Source organism: Leucopleurus acutus (assembly GCF_964270905.1).
Source record: "Leucopleurus acutus genome assembly, chromosome: 9".
NCBI lineage: Eukaryota > Metazoa > Chordata > Mammalia > Artiodactyla > Delphinidae > Leucopleurus > Leucopleurus acutus.
Genome location: NC_139144.1, coordinates 52033234 through 52054721, shown reverse-complemented (window position 1 = coordinate 52054721; position 21488 = coordinate 52033234).

The window sequence follows — 21488 nt, the reverse complement described above, 5'->3', positions numbered from 1 at the left end:
TCCTTTGATAAAGAAAAATACTACACAGCATACACACATGAGCTATGAATAATATATTTTAAAAGAAAAAAACAGGGCTTCCCTGGTGGCGCAGTGGTTGAGAGTCCACCTGCCGATGCAGGGGACACGGGTTCGTGCCCTGGTCCGGGAAGATCCCACATGCCGCGGAGCGGCTGGGCCCGTGAGCCATGGCTGCTGGGCCTGCACGTCCGGAGCCTGTGCTCTGCAACGTTAGAGGCCACAACAGTGAGAGGCCCGCGTACCACAAAAAAAAAAGAAAAGAAAAAAACACAATTAGCTATAACCCTGAAAGCAATATTATTATTTGTATTTAAATGTTTTATAGGAAGACCATCACTTAGCTGAGATGTGTTAGACTTAGGTTTAAAAATTTGAGAGACATTGGTCCAGGTAGTTTTAAAAATATATTATTTGTCTAGATCAGATGCAGGGGCTACATACTGAGTTAGAATTTTACTGAAAGCAGTGAAGGTACGGATGCAGCAAATTACACTGATATGGAAAACTTGTATAAAAAGAAGGAAAAATTAACAATGAATTCTGAGAATATATGTATGAGATTGAAAGATGTAAAACTTTTAAGAGCATTTATTTTATCTCCTTATATAAATAATTTGGGAGCATTTACTATCCAGAGAAATGAAATGGCCAGCCTACAATAAGGCCGAGCAATTGATTTCAGTTCTTATGACTATCTTGAGCTGGATTCTACTGTGGCTCCAGGATTTCACTCAGCTCTTTCCACTATATTAGCAACCTCAATGACTTTAAATATTGCATTAGGTGTTTTCACAGATCCACAGAAACAGAATGCACAAAAGCCAGTCCAATTTTTTCTAGTGCCTTCCAAATGGAATTCTGGGGACTGTCAAGAAGCGTAAATTTCTGAATCTGACCTAAGTGTGGAGTTTGGAGTACTGCCCTGCCTAATGTATTAAAATTTTTAAAAAGATAATTAAAATATTCTACCAGTCAAACAAAATGAACCTGTAGCCAAATCTTGTGTGCTGGTCACTAATGGTTCACCTCTACTCCACCACCTTTTTTGGGGGTGATCTCATTTTCTGTCATGGCCACTCTCTAGTTCATGTTCTCAGTGTCTTGCGGGACACTGGCCTCCCTTCAATTCTTCAAATGCACCATAGAGCTGGTGCATGTTCTGATTCCTTTCTTTGGATCAGAACCCTGATTTGTCCTTCAGAGGGCTCAGCTGAAGTATCACCTCTTCAGGTAGGCCTTCTCTGACCACCCTATTATTCTTTATCCTATTGCTTTCCTCTATTGCATTTATTATCATGTATATTTAAATATTCCTCACAGACAGACCAGCGTTCATCCAGTCCCAGTACTACGTGTGGCCTATAGCAGGTGCTCAGTAAGTTTTTGTTGAGTGAATGAATGAATGGATGCTCTAAGAGTTAAGGGAAGGTCTCCTGGAGGAAATGATTTTTAAGTTGAAAGCCCAAGAGATCTAAGAGTTAGTTAGGCAAAGGCTTGCTGGGTGGGGAACATTCCATGGCAAAGGCTGTGATGGGGAGAGAGCATGGTGTGCTCTGGGAACTGCAAGCTTTCCTGTGACAAGATTCTAGAGAGTAAGAAGAAAGAGGCAGTCCCATGTCTTTGTATGGCCTGAACTAGAGGACCCATGTCAAAGAAGGGCAGTTGTTCTGTGCCATGGACATCACAGGTCTGCAGGGGAAGAAAGCAGACAAGCAGAGAGCTGCAGAGATGAGAGCTAGAAAGTACTGCTAGGCTTCTTGCAGATTTTCAATGTCTAGTTCCATTCCCTAGAGGGCGGGGTGGGAGCAGGGAGAGGGTAGCTGCTTTCAGTTTCTGTAAGCTGTACTAGGAGGCTTCCAACAAAATACCAGTTGCTAAGGAGACTGCAAATTAGTTTCTGTTCTGAGCAATCAAAAATACTGATGAATTCAGCAGGATTTGACGGGCTGATAGTTCAGTTTTGGACTTGGTGAGTTTTTGTAGCTGTGAAACAGTCCCATGAGTACAGTAAGTAAGAAGACAAGAGTCAACAGTTAGGATACGGTTCTCTTGCATGGAGGGCAGGTGAATACACTGTCCACTTAAATACAGTCACTCTATCTTTGGTAAAACTGTAGTTGAAAGTATTTTGTACTGAAGCTCAACATTTTTCAGAAATGGAACCATGAGATAAAATTTTGTTTGAAGTGAGATCCGGTAAAGAGTTTATCTTTGCTGATACACTTTCTAACTTTTTTTGATCTTTATGTAACCCAATGTGTTTCTTTATTTCATTTATTTACAGGAAAATTGGAGGCAAATTTGGTGTCCAATGATAATTTATTTTAAATGCCTAGTAAAGTCTACTTTTTCTTGTTCCTTTAAAACAATTTGTATTCTGCTTTATCCCCACTCGTCCACTTTTTAAAAAACAAATGCTCAAACTTGAAGACAACTCTAAAGAAAAGATATACATCTTCTTTATATTTAAGTGGTATAACAGAGAATGGGAATATATAAACACCAGCATTCCTCTGTAAATCAACTTAATTCAACCTCTCTCTTCCTCATTTATCATCAATCAGGAAGGATTTAATAGAAAACAGTTCAATATCAGTAGCAAAAAATTCAATTTCATTAAGAAAAATAACAAGTGATTTGGCATTAAAACTCACTGTAGCCTTGTAAAGGCTGCAAAACTTCAGATGCGTGTTGAGTTTATAATTAACCTGTGATTGCCATGCAAATTGCATGTGCAAATTTGCAGTGCAAATTCACTCTGGGCTGAACAATAGATACAGATTGGATTATAAACTCCAAATTAGCAAAATCAAATTACTGCTTGTAAATGAAACAGGAAACTGAGCACTGAATTCTTTTTAAGATAAAAGAGCAACAGAATTTAAGTTAACTTATAGAAACTGGGGGAAGATACATTTATTGCTGCATTTGCATTAAATATTGACTTCAGAACAATATATCAAATACTTTTATAATTAAAAAATGAGCTGCATAGAACCACCATATGACCCAGCAATCCCACTACTGGGCATATACCCTGAGAAAACCAAAATTCAAAAAGAGTCATGTACCAAAATGTTCATTGCAGCTCTATTTACAATAGCCCGGAGATGGAAACAACCTAAGTGCCCATCATCAGATGAATGGATAAAGAAGATGTGGCACATATATACAACGGAATATTACTCAGCCATAAAAGGAAATGAAATTGAGTTATTTGTAGTGAGGTGGATGGACCTAGAGTCTGTCATACAGAGTGAAGTAAGTCAGAAAGAGAAAGACAAATACCGTATGCTAACACATATATATGGCATTTAAGAAAAAAAAAATGTCATGAAGAACCTAGGAGTAAGACAGGAATAAAGACACAGACCTACTGGAGAACGGACTTGAGGATATGGGGAGGGGGAAGGGTGAGCTGTGACAAAGCGAGAGAGAGGCATGGACATATATACACTACCAAACGTAAGGTAGATAGCTAGTGGGAAGCAGCCGCATAGCACAGGGAGATCAGCTCGGTGCTTTGTGACCGCCTGGAGGGGTGGGATAGGGAGGGTGGGAGGGAGAGAGACGCAAGAGGGAAGAGATATGGGAACATATGTATATGTATAACTGATTCACTTTGTTATAAAGTGGAAACTAACCCACCATTGTAAAGCAATTATACCCCAATAAAGATGTTAAAAAAAAAAATGAGCTGCTGGAGTGTTTTGTTTTATGTTCTCTTGGTATCTGTCAGACAATCTATGGGCTAGAGGGTATCTCAAGGTTGTGACTTGTATGCTAACACATGAAAACAGTTTGGCAAAGTGCAAGTCAAGTTCTATTCCATCCATTCGTCTATCCACAAATATGGAGTTTACTGTGTGGCTGGAACTAGCCACTCCCCTGAAAGGGCTTGGCCTGTGCCCATCCACTATAAATGGGATCTCTGGAATTCTAAACAATCCCCATAGTCTGCTACAAGGCATTAGAAGAGTTTCTTTTTTTTTAAATTTTTTAATTTTAATTTTTTTCATCTTTTTTTTTATTGGAGTATAGTTGCTTTACAATATTGTGTTAGTTTATACTGTACAGCAAAGTGAATCAGCTATATGTATACATATATCCCCTCTTTTTTTGGATTTCCTTCTCATTTAGGTTACCACAGAGCACTGAGTAGAGTTCCCTGTGCTATACAGTAGGTTCTCATTAGTTATCTATTTTATACATAGTATCAATAGTGTAAATATGTCAATCCCAATCTCCCAATTCATCCCACCCCTGCAAGAGTTTCTAATGTTTGTGCTTTCTGAGAAGCTCATTGATAAGCATTATGTTAAATTTTACTTTAGTGGTTAATTTTGAATTATAAAAACAGTATGAACTCATTACATAAAATTTGGAAAATTAAAAAATGTACAATAGAGAAAAAATCACCCATACTGATAAATAACCATTGTTGACATTTTGATATATTTACTTCTCAGTCTTTTTTCTATGAATACAAATACATATGTGTATGTACATACATATATATGTATATACACACATGTGCACATTTGTGGTCATACTATACTAGTTTTTTGTCAAGTTTTTATTACAATGTGAGATTTTTTCCATGCCAATTTTTTAAAATAAAAAATTACTAATAACAAATACTGTGTCAAACCTGCTATATTTAATATTTTTATTATTGGTTACTTGCATTTTTTTCTGTTAATGGTCTCTTCATAATTATTACAATTTGTAATTAGGGTATATTTATATGTGATAATAATTGCTATAGGATTTCCACCTTTTAAATTTCAATGGAACTAAAAGTAAACAAAACACAGACTGAATAACAAACAAAAAGGAATGGCAGAATAAAGGGAAACTGGAAAATTTACAGTATTAAGACCAATCATGCCAATTATGACAACAAACATAGTTGGAATATATTTTCCCATTAAAAACAATAACTTCTACTTTGGTTAAAAAACTCCAACTGTACCATGTTTACATTGATAAGAAACCAAACACAATGATGTGGAAATGAAAACATAAAATGGATAAATAGGGGCTTCCCTGGTGGTGCAGTGGTTGAGAATCTGCCTGCCAATGCAGGGGACACGAGTTCGATGCCTGGTCTGGGAAGATCCCACATGCTGCAAAGCAACTAAGCCTGTGCACCATAACTACCGAGGCTGCGCTCTAGAGCCTGCGAGCCACAACTACTGAGCCCGCGTGCTGCAACTACTGAAGCCCGAGCATCCAGAGCCTGTGCTCCACAACAAAAGAAGCATCCACAATGAGAAGCCCGCGCACCGCAATGAAGAGTAGCCCCCGCTCACCACAACTAGAGAAAGCCCGTGCGCAGCAATGAAGACCCAACACAGCCAAAAATAAATAAATAAAATAAATTTGTTAAAAAAGTAAATATGGATAAATAAAATCAATCTGATATCAAATAAAATGGAAGAAGCATTGAAAATTGAAATCAGATAGTATATTCTCCCCTTTTTACATCCTAAATAAGGCTGGATATTATAATTTTTAAAAAAGTCTTTCAGTTTTATAGGCAAGCATGGTATATTTATGACATTAATTTACATCTTATCAGTGAATTTGGACATTTGCATATATTTTGTTTAGACTCCCCTCCCCTCCGATGATTCTCTTTCCATTTTCTTTGCATATTTTCATGTAAGTTTAATTCATTATTTGAAAGAATTTTACAACACTTCCTATAGTTGTATTGTTAATAATTTCCCTGACATATAGATGACAATTTTGCCTTTATTTGTCTTTGGAAATCTTGTTTCTGGTGACTTTTTTTTAACACATAGAAGATTTAAGTGTTTGTGGTCAAACACACCAGTTTTGTACTTTATGATTTTTTTCTTCTGCTTTTTTCTTTAGAATGGTCTGAGATAAGTATTCACCTACATCTTTGTCTAATTCTTTCTGAGTCTTTTAGCTGGAAGTTGGGATGAGACTCATCATCTCTTTATAAAGGCAGACTTGGCCAGGAGGAGCTTGTGGCAAATCTTCCCACAGCCTTCCTCCAACTGCTAAACAGCAAGGATATTTATGTCACTGTGAATCTCTACACCTGTGCTCAGTGATTTCATGCTGCTCATGGCTCATTTCATGCCGAGCAGCAGGAAAGGCTGCTGTACAGCTTTCCCAGGCTGAACATGAACTCATCTTTTCGCGAGTTGTAAGCTGTCCCACACTTTCCCTGGACTGCCAGAGAAGGGCCGAAAACACATTGCCTGGTACTACTGCCTGGGTTTTCTCTTTAGACTGCTTCATGCGAGAGGTTGGACCTGCTGCATGTTAATTTGGTGGAAACGAAAGAATAAAATACCCATGAGGTAATGTATCTTGGCTTACTCTGTCAACTGGGGGAGGCCCTATTCAAATGCTATTCCTGCTGATATTATTACCAGGAAAAAAGGAACCTATTAGACTTCAATAAAATATGACTTTCTTGTATGCTGTTTTTCATGTCATAGAGATGAAAAGTCCTGAACTCTTGCTAAGTGTAGAGTGCTGGTTTTGTTACATTTAACTTAGAAAGGCAAGAGGATTTTGACGGTAAATATTAAAAGAATTTGAACTATGCAATGAAAATTCTGCTTCTAGGTGCACAGGCTCAAAGGAAGCAAATTTTGGTTAAGAAGTTGCATTTAACAGAAATGTGGTATCTCTTAGTACTGGAAATATATTAAACCGAGAAATCCAGGTCAGAAGACCTTGCTTCCTGGACTTCAATGATGTTTTGCCAAAGAAATGATGGAAGCCCCATCTTTGGGGCAGCTGATGTTAGGCTTGCCAGGACTCTGAGAACATGTTTTATAAAGACCCTATGCTGGCAAGAGGTATAGAGATGACTTCATGGGACTTCTGAGTCTGGAATGTCTTTGCTTCTATTACCAATTATTTTTGCTGGATTTTTGACACAGTGTTTTTAATTTTTAAAAATCTAAACAAAAATAACTATCGACTTCCTGAAGTTAAACTTTAGTCCTGCTGCTACTGTGAGACCGACCTCATATCACCCCTCTTTCCTCATCAGACAAGGGTGGGGATTGGAAGGAACACAGGGAGCCTCCTTGCTACTCTCCAGGCTTACGTTCCTCTTGCACAAAGTGTGGGTAGGGACTAAATAAGTGAAATAATGGTAAGGGACCCTTTTAAACATATCATTTTAGTATACTTTCCTTTATTTAAAAAAGCACTGCTACGAATTAACAAACTGAAAATACTAATATGGAATACCATATTCTCAGAAATTTTTTCACCATAATTCCCCAGGCAATATAATTGGATATTAACAGCTCATTCTAACAAGGTCCCAAGCACCATGCTAGGTGTTTTAAGATAAGGCAACCCCATAATCCTGGATTTTCCAGGAAAGTCCTGGCTTATTCCTGCTGTTCTGATGTAATTATTAGTAACATCTCTGTTCACTTGCAAAAGTGTATCAGTTTGAATAAGTCATATGGTCATGTTATTTATGAGAACTATTATCTTTTATCTTAATAAAAACTATGAGAAAGATACTATTATGATCCCCATTTGCAGATGAGTTACTGATTTATAGAAAGGTTAAGTAATTTATCTGAAACCACACAGTTTGTAAATGGCAGAGGCTGGAAGTCAAAGCCAGGCAGTGTGGCTTCAGAGCTTGCCATGGCGGGTCCCCAAGAGCTAAGTGACTTCTAATTTACAGTATATTCTTAGAGTACAGCAGAATCTACGTTCAGATTTAAGTTCTCTTCATTGGGATAAGCTGGTTTGTGTGCCTTCCTTATCTCTCTTCTCTCACAGAGTGGTAAAGAATGTACAAAAGGACATACTCTCAGAAAGAGCAGGTCTGCTAGCCTGGAGAAGAAAGTACAGAACTGGGATGGAAATTCTCCCATTGACCCTAGCAACCTCCTGGAAGCAAGGAAAAAGCCCCTTGATCTCATGGTATAGACCTCTCAGGAATGGTTATGTGGCTTGTGGGAACTCTACTCTTGAAGTATTAGCAGGCAGACTTGGATTAAAAACTAGAGTTCTAATATTCTAGCCGGTAGCTAGGACACCCAGTTAGTGTGACATGAGGACATTACGTGTTAATTTATAGAACACACTTTCCTTTGAACTTTATGTTATACATAGTGTAATAGGTAGCACTGCTTTTTGTTGATCTCTAACTCCTAATGTAGACATTTTGGGTGTAAAAAGAAATAAATGGAGAGTACTAAGTGAAGTGTATTTTTAAAATGTCAGTTATTATGTTAACTGGCTTACATTTTCGATCCTTAAAACTTCCAGTGCCTTAAAAATGAGGAGCATAATATTTTATTTGAGTAATTTTTATTTTGTGCAGTTTTGCCCATGACAACCACATTTGTACTATTCCTCATTCAACAGAGAATTTGAAGCAGGCCACAATTAATTAACTCCTCTGTTTTATGGACAGGAAAATGGATAAGTTTAGTGATCTGCTAGAAGTCATATAGGTCAGGCATGCGGAGTTTGAATGAGAATGAGGATGCTCTTCTCCCAGTCACAGCACTAGCTAATCCCATGCAATTATGTTCCATCATATTGGGAAAGTCACGCCTGAGTACGTATTCAATGCAAGTCCCAGCAACTCGATGTGCTGGCATCAGCCATTTCTGGATCCATTTGACCTCTGTATGTATCATGGGTTCTCAGATGTACCTTCTCATCAAGGTCTTACAATACTGTGGGGGGGAGTTTGTGGAATCACCCTGGTTGCTAAGAATGAGAATAAATGACTGTTTCAAGGCCATACTCCTCTGACTCTAGAATGTCGCTCACCCTGAGATTTCCCCAAGCCAGGTGCCTTCAGATAGGTATACATCTAATCCTGGCTATGCAAACACTTTCAAGGTAGAGGGCATGTGAATAATTTGGGGTTTAAATTTCTAGATTCTCAACCTCTCTACATATACTCTTTCTTAAGACTGATCTGCCTTAGAATTTGTCTGAGGTATGCCAAGTTCTTTTTTCTCTAACCCCTGTTCACAAACAACCTTCTTCTACTTTACAAAAGAACAAACAAACAAAACACAAAAGTCTACCTTTCATCATTAGCGCATCTTTTGGGGTGTAAAGAACCTTGCTGGCTCCAAATATTAGTGTTGGATTGGTAAAGTGAATGACTGTAATGACTGACTAACAAATATTTTTGCAAGTCTTTTCTTTCCATAAAACCGTAGGAGGATCTAAATAAGTTGTTAAGCTTAAAAAGGTTCAGACATAATTCTTAATTTAATGGTCAATCACCATGTGATTTTGACCTATAACTAAGGAGGAGTTCAAAGAACTGAGGGACAGAACTATAATAAAACTGCTTCTATTTCATCTGCTTTTTAATGTTAATAAATTCTCTCAGCATCTAGGTCAGAAAGACCAAAAATATGAATAGAATTGGTTACTGAACTCTGTATACTTCTATCAATATATAATCTTTACCAGTGGATATTATGAACTAATGAGGACAAGGAAAACAGAAAAATAAAACCCCACAAACAAAACATTTCATCTGTCTCATTAAGAGAAGCATTTGCAATAAAGCTTTACTTTAGACATTTAGTAATTTTTAAAATTCATGATATGTTGTATTGTGAAGTTGTTAACTGAAAATAATTGTAATGATAATTCAATCTAGAAGAAATTCTTTTTGTGTATATTGAAATTACTATTCCCTGGGATTCTTATTTAGATTTCTATTTGTACAGTTTTTTTTCTCCTTCAGAGAACTGTAATGGCACGATTATCAACATTTGCAAGTAAAAATTATTTTCAAGTAAAAAGGGTGTTACCTTGAGTACAAATTACTTCCTTATTTTCAGGAAGTAATGGAAATATGAGTTAAAAGCATATGACAAAAATAAATGAGGTAGAATTTCCAATTGTTAAATTTCTACTGATTATTCAAGGAAGGATGTCTGGCTGGCCATTTAGCCTTTTTGTGCCTTTTTTTTTTTTATCATGTTTACAATGAAGGAGTTAGATGAAATCCATTTATTATTTTAGCTGCTGAACTCTTTACTCAGAGCAATCTTAGGTGGGGAATGGAAAGCTTGAGTTGCTCTGGTGGAACTTTGCTGTGGCCATGGCTGGGTCCTCTCCTTCATTGCCATGGCAACCTTGGAAGAACAGCAGGAAGAATTCATATGGAAAATGACTCCCCTTGGAGGCCCAGGGGTTCAACAAGGCCCTTTCTGACTCAAAAATTGTAACTGAAAAGAAAAAAATATTTCTAGCCTTCAACCTCATGCGGTGGTGTAGCCTTAAGTCAGAGCTTGTTCATGTATTAATTTACAGTGTGATCAGCTCTTTTGCTTGATATGTAAGAACAAGAAGTAGTAGCTTTAGTAGACTCTGGGGTAGGATGTTTGTTTTAGGTAACAGCAGATGTTCTAAATGTTGACCACTTTGGAGTTTTCTACTTATGTCCAGGGAACAGAGGGCTTGCTTCTGGTTAGCCTTATTGAATTTGCCAGTGATTCACTATGAGAAATGTGCAATTAGATGTAGCCAATTTAATTTGCCTAAAACAGTTAAAATAATACGGTCCAGCCAAAAAGTTACTTTTAATATTCTATCTTTAACTAAACTGATCGCTGCTCTATGTGTCTCCAGTGTACAATGAGACAAGACCACACAGTGCATGGGCACTATGATTGGCCGGGAGATTTACATCAATCAATGTTAGAGACGAAGTGATGATAAAGTACTCTTAGACCTCCTGTCTTTTATATTTAAGGGCAATAACATTTTTCAGGTGATGCTCATAATTCTCAATTATGATGCCCCTTTCAGTTAGGGAAGGGAGAGCGAGAAAAGGGGACATCTGGTACAAAAGAAAGAATGAGATCTTCTCAACTGTGAAATTTTCCAGTTTGTTTCTTGAGCATTCTCAGCTTTTGGACCATTTAAAATACCTAGCTTAGGAAGCTGATATTAGATAATATGAAGACAATTACTCTGGAGGCTGAAGTGACTGATTATTTTTCATAGAAAGTTTACCGGGAGAATCATTTTATAAGATTTGTGGTTTGGGTATCAAGATGAGAAGATCGAAGTAAAAACATTAAAAGGTTGAGCTTAGAATTTATTCAGATCATCTGACTAGATAAACCCTCTGCAGATTGAAGGCTTGCCAGAGACCTTATTAAGTAGAGTGAGTGGGAAATGCAAAGCTAATGTCGTTCTGTATCTTTGTAACTCAATTGAGATGTAAAGACCATGAACAGTGTTTAAATATTATTACAATGACAAGTACATTTAAGAAAGGCTATCCAGGAGCTAATCTATCACAAACCACCATATGCTGCTGAGGGAGCAGTGCTTTAAACAGTGCAAATAGGCAATTCAGTTTTAATCACTAAAAATCTTATCTTCTGGAGGAATCTGATGGGCAACATAATTAAACGCGATGATTTGCTTCAGAACACAATGATAGAGTTCATCATTTGCTGCACTTTAGCTAAATACAACAATATGTCAAAATGTGAGGTGGAGTCTTTATTATTTTTCCCAGTAAGAACATTTGATCAGCTTTGTTTCCCAAAATAATGACTCGATTAAACAGTGTATACTACATAGTGTACATAGTGTATGGTTTTATTTCCTCTTTAAAGAGAAGTTAGTGGAGAAGTTTGTCCATTTGATCAAGATTGGCAGATTTTAATATCTTTAGAATTTACATTTACCGTAACCAAGAATTTTCATTTGCGCTAAACACACACATGCGTGTGTGCGCAAGAAAATGAGACGTGGGGACTGGAGCAACTGGAAGTGTATTAAACAAATACCGTAACTGGATGGATTAAAGATGACAAAACACGTACTTGAAATATTCAAAAACCCACTTTCAATCTATACCTGCTTCTACTTATTTCTAGGAAAAAAATAATTGGAAGTGTAAAATATAAATATATGGAGGAAGGAGGCATAATGACAGTATAAAGTTAACGAACAAACACGCAAACAAGATATAAAAGCTCAAAAATTATTTAATTTTGGAATTATTTCCAAAAATGAAACAAATATGCTAGAAATGAAGTAAATATACTCTAACAACATACATATAAAGCAAGTCCTTCCTGAGACTGTTTTTTCATCCAAGTTTAAGAAAATTCCTTTTAACAGGAAAAGCCATTAACAGAGTGTTAGCACTCTGCCACCTACTGGACGACTTGTCAACTCCCAAGAAATGCGCTCAGGAACTCGAATAGTGTATTTCAAGAGCAAGGCTTCCTACATACAGCATTTGGTAGGAATAAAGCTCTGGGATACATGCAGGCAAACTTTTCCACCCCGTTTGGCAATAAGGTATTTCTCCACTTATTATGGAAGGCTGTTTGCCAACATGATTCATATGCTCAGAATCAATCCCTTAATGTTCCAGCAATAAAAACAACGGCACAACAAATTCCTTCAACAGGTTTTTAGGTGCCAGCTACATTAGAGTCCATTCCCACATAGAGAATAACAATGTTACTTTTAGGCACCAGGCCAAAAGTGACAGCAAAAGTGAAGAGGAGTTTGGCAAAAGGTCGTAGGGGCTTTTATCCCCCTACCCTTTGAGAAAACAAACAAGAGGACCATCCTTGTGGGGGGCATCTCCTGGATGGAGTGGACAGAACGTGCCAGTACGTCTACTTTCAACAAGGGGAACCTGTAACTTCGAACTGTAAGACTCAAATTCTGTAATATTTAACTTTACAGATATAATACATGTAAGACTAAATCATGATGTATGAAGCCAACCCAAGTAGAAATTACAGAATTTGGTAAATCCAACTGAAATAAATGTTCAATATAGATAATTCAAATTAAGAAAAAGCCTGGCCAGCAGTGAAATGGAAAATAATAATATTATTATTATAATAACAGAACAGGACATTACATTTAAATATTTATACCAAAGTCAAAGAATGTCAAAGTTCAAAGTACATGGAGAGCAGGTAGACCTCACTTCTACAAAGAAGTAAACAAACTCAGGAGGTTAAGTGATGGAAACAGTTTAATGCAGAGAAAAGGTTGTATCAAACCCTAGCTTTGTCATTTACCAGCTAAGTGATCTTGGCCATTGTTAATTAGCTTCTCAGAGTTTTAAGTTCTTCATCTGTACAAGGAAAATGTATGATCTAACTTAGAAAGTGGCTATGAAGATTAAATAAATATTAAAATAAAATACCCAGCTCGATTTCTCAAAGACTAACTGGTGCTTAGTAAAATATAATCTCAAAAAAAGTCACAAAACCTTCTGCAGAGCTAGAACTGGAACCCAGGTGTTCTGACTGTTTATGTTATGCCCTTTCCAAGACTGCACTGTTTCAAAACTTTAAAAATAATGTAAAAAATAAGATTCAGCTCCACTGGTATGCATATTGATGGGCATATGCACATGACTTCAACTAAACCAAGGTCAAAGCCTGACCTTTGTGAATTAATTGATTGTTCATATTTTATTCAGCCCCATCTTTAGAAAGTCATTTCCATGACCTGAAGTATGGGTGAATCAAGTTTGATATTAAACCTTTATATTAAACCACATCTCTGTAATTATCTCTCTTTGGTCTACTTCTATCCTCTCTGGAGGACATAACTAGATTAATTTCAAAGTTAATCTTTGACGATTAGCACTATCTTCATATATGAAGTATAGCCCATTTATAGATTATTATATCAAAGAGAATTTATGAATCTCAAGCAACAAGCAATTGAGGGACATCATAAGAAGAAATGCTCAAGTAGAGCTTCCCTCTTCTCTAAGTAGTACCTGCCCCCATAAAAAAGGGATTACTTTTGCCCATGAGACATGGTGGACCATCTTCAGTAGAATATGTCTGACAACCCTTGGGAAAAAAACAAAGCAGTTCTTCCTCATTGGGTGGGATAAACAGGGAATCTGTTTCTATGATAATGGCAAAAGTATATATAATTTTTAGCTAGTGAATGGGAATATGAACCCCTAACCACCTTCTTCTTTCAAATGCATAGGGTTGGTTTAGAAGGGGAAAGTTTTAAGAGAAAATCATCTTTCACTCAACTATGGATTGTTTTTAAAATCTGCTGCCTCCTTGCTTATCAAATTTCAGCCATGGTGGTTAAGACTTCACTGACAAAATGTTGCCATCTTGTGGAAGAGGGTATAGAATGGTTTGTTCGCTCCATAAAGGACACATGTAGGATCAAAGGTGTGACTCATAGGGAAGTATATATCAAAGAGTTTTCAGAGCTGTTCAATAAGGTGAGAACCTGGAGATACTAAGATGGGACTGGGTATTAGGGACTGGATCCTTTAACAGGTGGAAGTTTGGTCCAGATAACCAGCAAGATCCCTTCTCACACTAAGATTCCATAGTTCTAGGTTTACAAAATTCATGCTGTAGAAAGATATTCATGAACATTTACTCTCTATTGTTTTTTGCACAAAAAACTTTGGAGGCATATTAGTACAGTGGTAAGGACGCAGAGTGTGGAACCAGACTTCCTGACAGCTCTGCCAATGGGCTTTACTCATTATTAGCTGTATCACCTTGGGCAGTTACTGATGTTTTTCTGTACCTCAATCTGCCCATTTGTAAAATGTGGTTAATAATAGTATGTACTTTTTGGTGTTATTATAGTGATTCACTGAGTGAGTGCATGTGCTCTGATACAGTGCCTGGTTCAAAATAATCCCTGTATGCCCCCCTCCTCAAGTGTCGGTGCACTCTCCCTTTCTACAAAATACACACCCTACTTTGACTACACAATGGGAATGTATGTGTAATTCCAAAACAAGCAGGGATGGTGACTATGTGGTACAAATCCCATGACTTCCCACTCCTGTAGCCATGACAGATATTAATCTTCTAGCATGTCACCCAATGCTACTGTGCCTAGATGTGATGTCAGCATCCTTCTCAACACAGGGCTCTAGAGTAGACAAGTGAGAAGAAACTTATTTGCCATTTCTGCTTTTGTTAATTTGTTCAAGACATTAGAATTTAAACTTTAACTGTGAAACCTGTCATGATCAATGGATAAACCTCAGATTGACACATCCACTCCACTTTTTGCTTCAGTGTGATATTTTCATGGTGGCCTTTGTAAATTGCCACAAGATTTTGGTTTTATCTGTTTAGTTTTTCATATGAAGAGATGTGCATTATTAATAAACCATCATGAAAATTCGTATATAAAAATGTGCTTTGTTAGAGGTACCATTTCTATTGTAAGTCATCTGTTTGACAGTGTATGTATTTATTTTTCATGATATTTCATTTTTTAGCGGCCAGCAAGAAAGTGTTCAACACTTGCTAGAAGAGATTTTTCCTATTCCTTACAGATTAAGAACCATCTTAGAAATGCAAACTTTCCTGAAAGAAAGGAAATCTACATGCAAAGAGATCAAAGGAGACAGAAGTTAGACAGCACAAGTGACCTAAATTAAAGATGACCCTGTCATAATTTGTTTCGGAAAAGGGATTGATATTTATTACCAGCCTTTTCTTAGAACAAGATAGCTAAACCTAGAGGGAATGAGGGACCTAGTAAAACTATAAGGATACAGAGTCCAGCAATAGTCTGTTGGGAAAAGCTGAAAGTTTACAACCAAGTAGCAGCAGGCTATTTCTAGTCTATTTCTAAGCACTATGTTTCAAAGGGACGTCTCAGCTGCAGAGATAAGATAAATGCAGAATTCTGAAGTCAGAGATAGTGGAGGGTCCAACTGCCAGGCCATACATAAGTACATGTCATTTTATAAAGTACATAATGTCATTAATATTTGAGCACTTATTCTGTACCAGGTACTGTGCCAAGAGCCTTACTCATTCAATCTTTATTGACACAATAACTCTGATGGGTAGGAACTAATATTCCTCTTGAATGGATGAGAAAAATGAGGCATGCAAGGTTAAATTGTTTGCCCCAGGCCATGTTGCCAGTAACCAGCAAGGCCAGGACCTGATCTTAGAATCTCTGACTCCAGAGTCTCTGTACTTAACTACTACACTGAGGGTCCTTGTGGTTATGAGATAACTGCCAGGTCCCATCTCCCTAGGGTCCAAGGGCCAGTGGGAACTTCAATGCAGGCAAGTCCCACCCAGATGACAGAGAATGTCAAACAGAACTACTATTCAAGCGTCAATACTACTATTCAAGCGTCAATTGCTGGAGAAACTTCTAGATGAATAGAAGGTCAGGAACTTGATAGTCAGAGGGGATTTTGTTTTGATCAGGCTCCAGCAATGCCCCATGCCCTCTGTGCTCCAGAGCAGTGCAGGCACAGTTAACTCAGGGCCCTTAGGGGCTATGGGTGGGCTAGAGAAAGATTTGCTCATTATTCTCAAACTGGTTGTGAAGAAGAAATGACAGGCCTGCATACTCCTGGGGTCATCATTTGGAAAAGCTGGGATGGGACTAAGGCTGGTAACCCCAAATAAATATGACAGTGGTCTAAACAGCAAAAAATCACTTGCAGAGCAGATTAAATGCAAGCGTTTCGAGTGATGTCTCCTTTCAAATTATTTTGAAGGGATAGACATTTATCAAAGGGGACACATTGAATTCAAAACTTGTTAAACAGTTTATTGGTGCAGGTTAATGACTATATCAAAGTGAAACAGGTCAAGCAACAGCACTGAGCTTATTGTAGGTTTATTAAAACAGATAGAAACATCAAGCTAAATCTCATCTGAAATCACATCTTTTGATTGGTAGACAGAGGAGGTTTGTCACATTTATGAATGAATATTTCTGCTCAATTTTAAATCTAATTAAAATATCCCATATCCACTGAGGTCCTTTTCACCAACTGCGACAAGAATAAAATTAATCTGTTAATACAGAGGTGAGTAACTCAGATGGCCAAATGCTTGGAACAGATATTTCACCCTGCGTGGCTTACCTTAACCAAATACTACATCCTGCAAACAGTTCAGAAATGAACATGGGCATTTTCCTTGCATTCACAGATTGTGTTCAGGAAAAAATGGTGTATGCTGTTTGACATGGATATCTTCAATAAGTTCTCTAGTTTTTAATTAAAATTTGTTTTTAAAATATTTGCCACTGCATTTTTTTCTTATTGCTTTTAACAAAATACATATTTTTAATCACTAAACCTAAACTGAAGGGAACTTTTTTTACTTTATTTTATATTATATAAGTTAAAGTTCTCCTTCATATTCATCCCACTTCTCCAATACAACTGCTCAAAAGTGGAAACCATTAACAATTTGAGGTTTACCATTCTAGATATTTTCATGTGCACAAAGATGTGTGTAGAACATACAATTTTACAAAACAGGCTCTATTTATCTATCTAAATATATTCCCCTGAAACTTTCTTTTCTCTTAGTATACGAATGTTTTTCCATGCCAGTACATAGAGATCTACTTCATTCTGTTCTAATGGCTTTTTGTATTGCACAACACAGGTATGTCATAATACATTTAACTATTCCCCTGTTGATTGGTGTTTAGGGAGTGATTCTCCATCTTTGAAGAATTACAAATAATATTGCAAGGAATATTATAGAGGGACTGAAGGATATATACAGAAAGACCCTCATTTCTCTAGGGTAGATAATAAATAGAAATGCTAGGCCAAAGCATATCAGCATTTGTAATTTTGTAATTTAGTAATACTAAATCACCTGCTTTTCCCTGATTGTTAGTGAGGCTAAATGCCTTATTATAATGACCTTGGTCATGTGGTTCATCTTCCATGGATTTATAATCTTTACTCATTTTTAAAAAATTGGACTATTTTTTTTCTTTTGTATTTGTAGGAGCTCTTTGTATTTCAGTGTTTAGTAACTTAAACTCTGGAGTCAGAGAGATCTGAGTTGAAATCCCAGTTTTGCCTGTTTCTTGCTAGATAACTTTACATTTTACTTAAGTCTCCAATCCTCAGACTGTTTAGATAAGAAATGACGATAATAAAACTACATGCCTGGTAGGATTTTTTTGAGTCTTAAAAATAACACAATGTTTGTTAATTTTTAGGATGATGCTTGGTATAGAGTGTGTGTTCAATAAACATTATTCTATATGTTACAAATACTTTTTTTGTTGCTTGACTTATAATTTTATTTTCAGAAATTATTACTTTATAGAAATTCTCCATTTATACATAGTCAAATCTTTCATTTCTCCCCCTTTTTTGGGGGCTTTGGGGTTTTGTATTAAGCTTAGAATTACAACACCTAGATTGTAACAAATATATTCTCTTCTATTCCTTCTAGTACATTTACACTTTTAATTTTTACACTTAGACCTGAAATACAACAGTATTTGTTTACGAGTATGGTACAGTGCAGACATGCATTTTGAATTTCTCATCATTTCACCACTGATTTGAAATGCTAATGCTGTCATCTGCTAAATTCCAAGGTGTTTCTGGCCTCTTTATTTAGTTCCATTCATCTATTTATCCTTTTCTGTGTCAATACCATGGTATTTTAGCTATTTCAATTTCATGGCATATTTTGACCTATGATAAGGCGAGATCCTGACTCCTTTTAATCTTTTGGTTATATTATTTGTTTATCACCTATCTTCTGCATTAGAACGCTTCCCGGGAAGCATGGCCTTGTCTGTCTTTTATTGCTGTATTTCAATTGCCTAAAGCAAAGCCTAGTCCAGAGTAGGCACTCAATAATGTGGCTTGAATAAACAAACTTAAATCTAGCAGTCTCTTTTACATCCATATTTTTTCTTTTTCTTAAAATTTTTTTATTGTTAAACAAATATAGAAAACAACATAAAGCAAAAATAAAAACACCCTTGTAACTAATGCCCTATATCCAGTTTTTAGAGAGAAATAAAGCAATTTCTGCCTTTCATATAATTATCATGATTATATAATTATCATATCAGTAGTAGTTTTAAAAGCTGTCCCGTTGGTAGGGATCCTTATTTCTTTATATACCAAGGTCTGACAATTGTTTATTTATTTGTACTATTTAAAGGACATTATTTATTCTGCCATTTGTTTTAGGAAGAAAAAATGGCTACTTCCTGGAACTTTCATCTTTAGTGGGCTAGAAGAATGTCACTTAAAATAAATAGAGCTTCAGTTTTTTTCTGTATCTCTTAGACTCAGTAGAGATGTTGAGAGGGGAGAGCAGATTTCACATCTTGTTATCTTTTAAATAAAGGCAATTCTTTTCATTATATTAATCAACACTTAACTGGAATAAAGAAAAATAAATGAAAAAAAAAAACCCATTCTTCCTATTCACCCAGCTCTTTTTGATATGAATTTAGAAATACTGGAAAGTACTGGAAGTATTGGAAGGAAAGAAAACATTAGAAACATGGGCAGTGAGGAAGTATAGCATCTGGAATCCTTCACTCAAAATGCAATCACATTATCGTTGGTTCTCTGTTGACAGTGGCCAAGAAAATGCTGGGGCAAATATAAGGCAAGATGGTATTGGGCACGAAGTAGTCAAACTGAAAACCCTTGAACTATGGAAGGGCTAGGGAAGAGAGCGTGTTGAATGGATACCTGGGAGGTATTTGTGAGCTTGATAGCTTGACCATTAGCATCAGCATCACCTGGGAACTTACTAGAAATGCAAATGATTGAGCCCCACCTTAGACTGAATCAGAAACCCTGGGGTGGGGTCAGAAATCTGTTTTAATAAGCCCTCCAAATGATTCTGTTGCTGGCTGAAGTGTGAGAACTAACACTTCAGTGCAGTAAGGAGAGAACATGGGAGGTTAAAAAACATAACTAATAAAATCCTTGTCCCTAGCATCAACTTCCATGTCATGAATATAAAACAGTAGTTGAGAAAATTATTTGAGAAAATATGGTAAGACTGGTAGCAAATGGTAACTTTAAAAATGGGTAGGCAAGTTAGGCAAGTTTCTGCAGTACCTCTTAGCAAGAGTCTCACACACTAATCTAAAACTTTTCTGTTCCCTTACCCACCCCCTCCAAGACAACAAATCATTTCTTATGATTGCTGTCCAGCACAGTTGGGCTGATCTGGTTTTCTATAGCTTGTCTATTAAGAAGAGCCTTCCAGCATACAGCATGGTGGCTACAGTTTAAAAATACTGTCTTGTACACTTGTATACTTGAAATTTGCTAATAAAGTGGATCGTCAGAACTCTCACTACAAAAAAAAAAAAAGTTTAAAAAAAGTGATGAGAATAGAAACAAACAAATGAAAAGAAATACCTTCCACACTCTGATGGGTTATGTACCAAGGCCTTTGCTCTTTTGTGGCCTAGCAAAATGATTTATTGGTATTATAAGTCAAGTCGATTATTTCATCTAAAATGTTTTTTATTACCTGAAATAAATCTGCAAGGCCCAAAGCTAAATGCTGTGACTCCTTCACCTTCTCACTTTTAGGTGCGGTGGTAAGTTTCTGGCCAAGATGCTTGGGTACTTGAAAAAAACATTTTGCATATTTCTACTCATAACTTTTAATGGAGCAAAGTTAATCTTTAAAGAAATACGTTGGTCTTTGAATATAAATATTTTCAAGCCATTTTCATAATCAGTGCAGAAATTGAGATCCTCAAACATTCTCTCTCTTTGTCATCCTCTCACTGGTGTCCCTGTCTCTTGGACAACTCTTAACTTCCCTTTGGAGGTCCAGCCTTGTTATCTTCCCTGTCTGGTGGCTGACAGACCATGTGACAAGATCTCTCCTGCAAAACTACACCCTAAATCAGAGGAAGACATGAAACTTAATTAATAACTGTTAAATTCTTTAAGTTCAAGATATTTATTCTCACAACACAGTGTGTATTCAGTATACACTTGGGTCTGAATATATTAGAAGCAGCTACTTAAGATCCAGATCACTAATGAGCTCAAAACAAGAGATGGAACTCAATTAGAGTGTGCTATATTAAGAGAAAACCCCTCAGAAAGAAAAGAAAAGGAATTGGCTTTCCTTCCTCATTTGCTTGCTCTGAGGACTGAAATATGTCATACTTCTCCTTTCTCTTTAAAAAGACAGAAACTTCTTATTCTTTAGGATTATGATGAAAACAAAGCTTTTGCCTAAGAAATCAGTGAAATGCTGACTTTTTCTAATCTTCCATTAGCAATTAAAGCCACCCTCTATTCTAGGGAGATGAAGCTGCTCTTCAGGTAATTTAAATAAAAGCAAACAATACACTGACTCTCAGTGTCTGAAATTTAGAAAAACATATCTGCTAGTATGTACCAGTCACACAATGAGGTCTTTTTTATAGATATAAAAATCATGGGTCCACTCCACTTTCAGATTTTATCTTCCCATTAAACTGATGACCTTCAGTACTGCCTCCTTTATGCACTACAAGATGTTACTTTTCGTATCCTCTGGTGATCTTTCCAGTTTCCATTCCCACTTGTATTTGGTTTAATGTTATTTTTATTGGATTGATATATATATAAAAGTAATTATTTTAATTTCATCTGATTTCCCTACTGAGAAGTTTATGTGTTGTGCCCATAT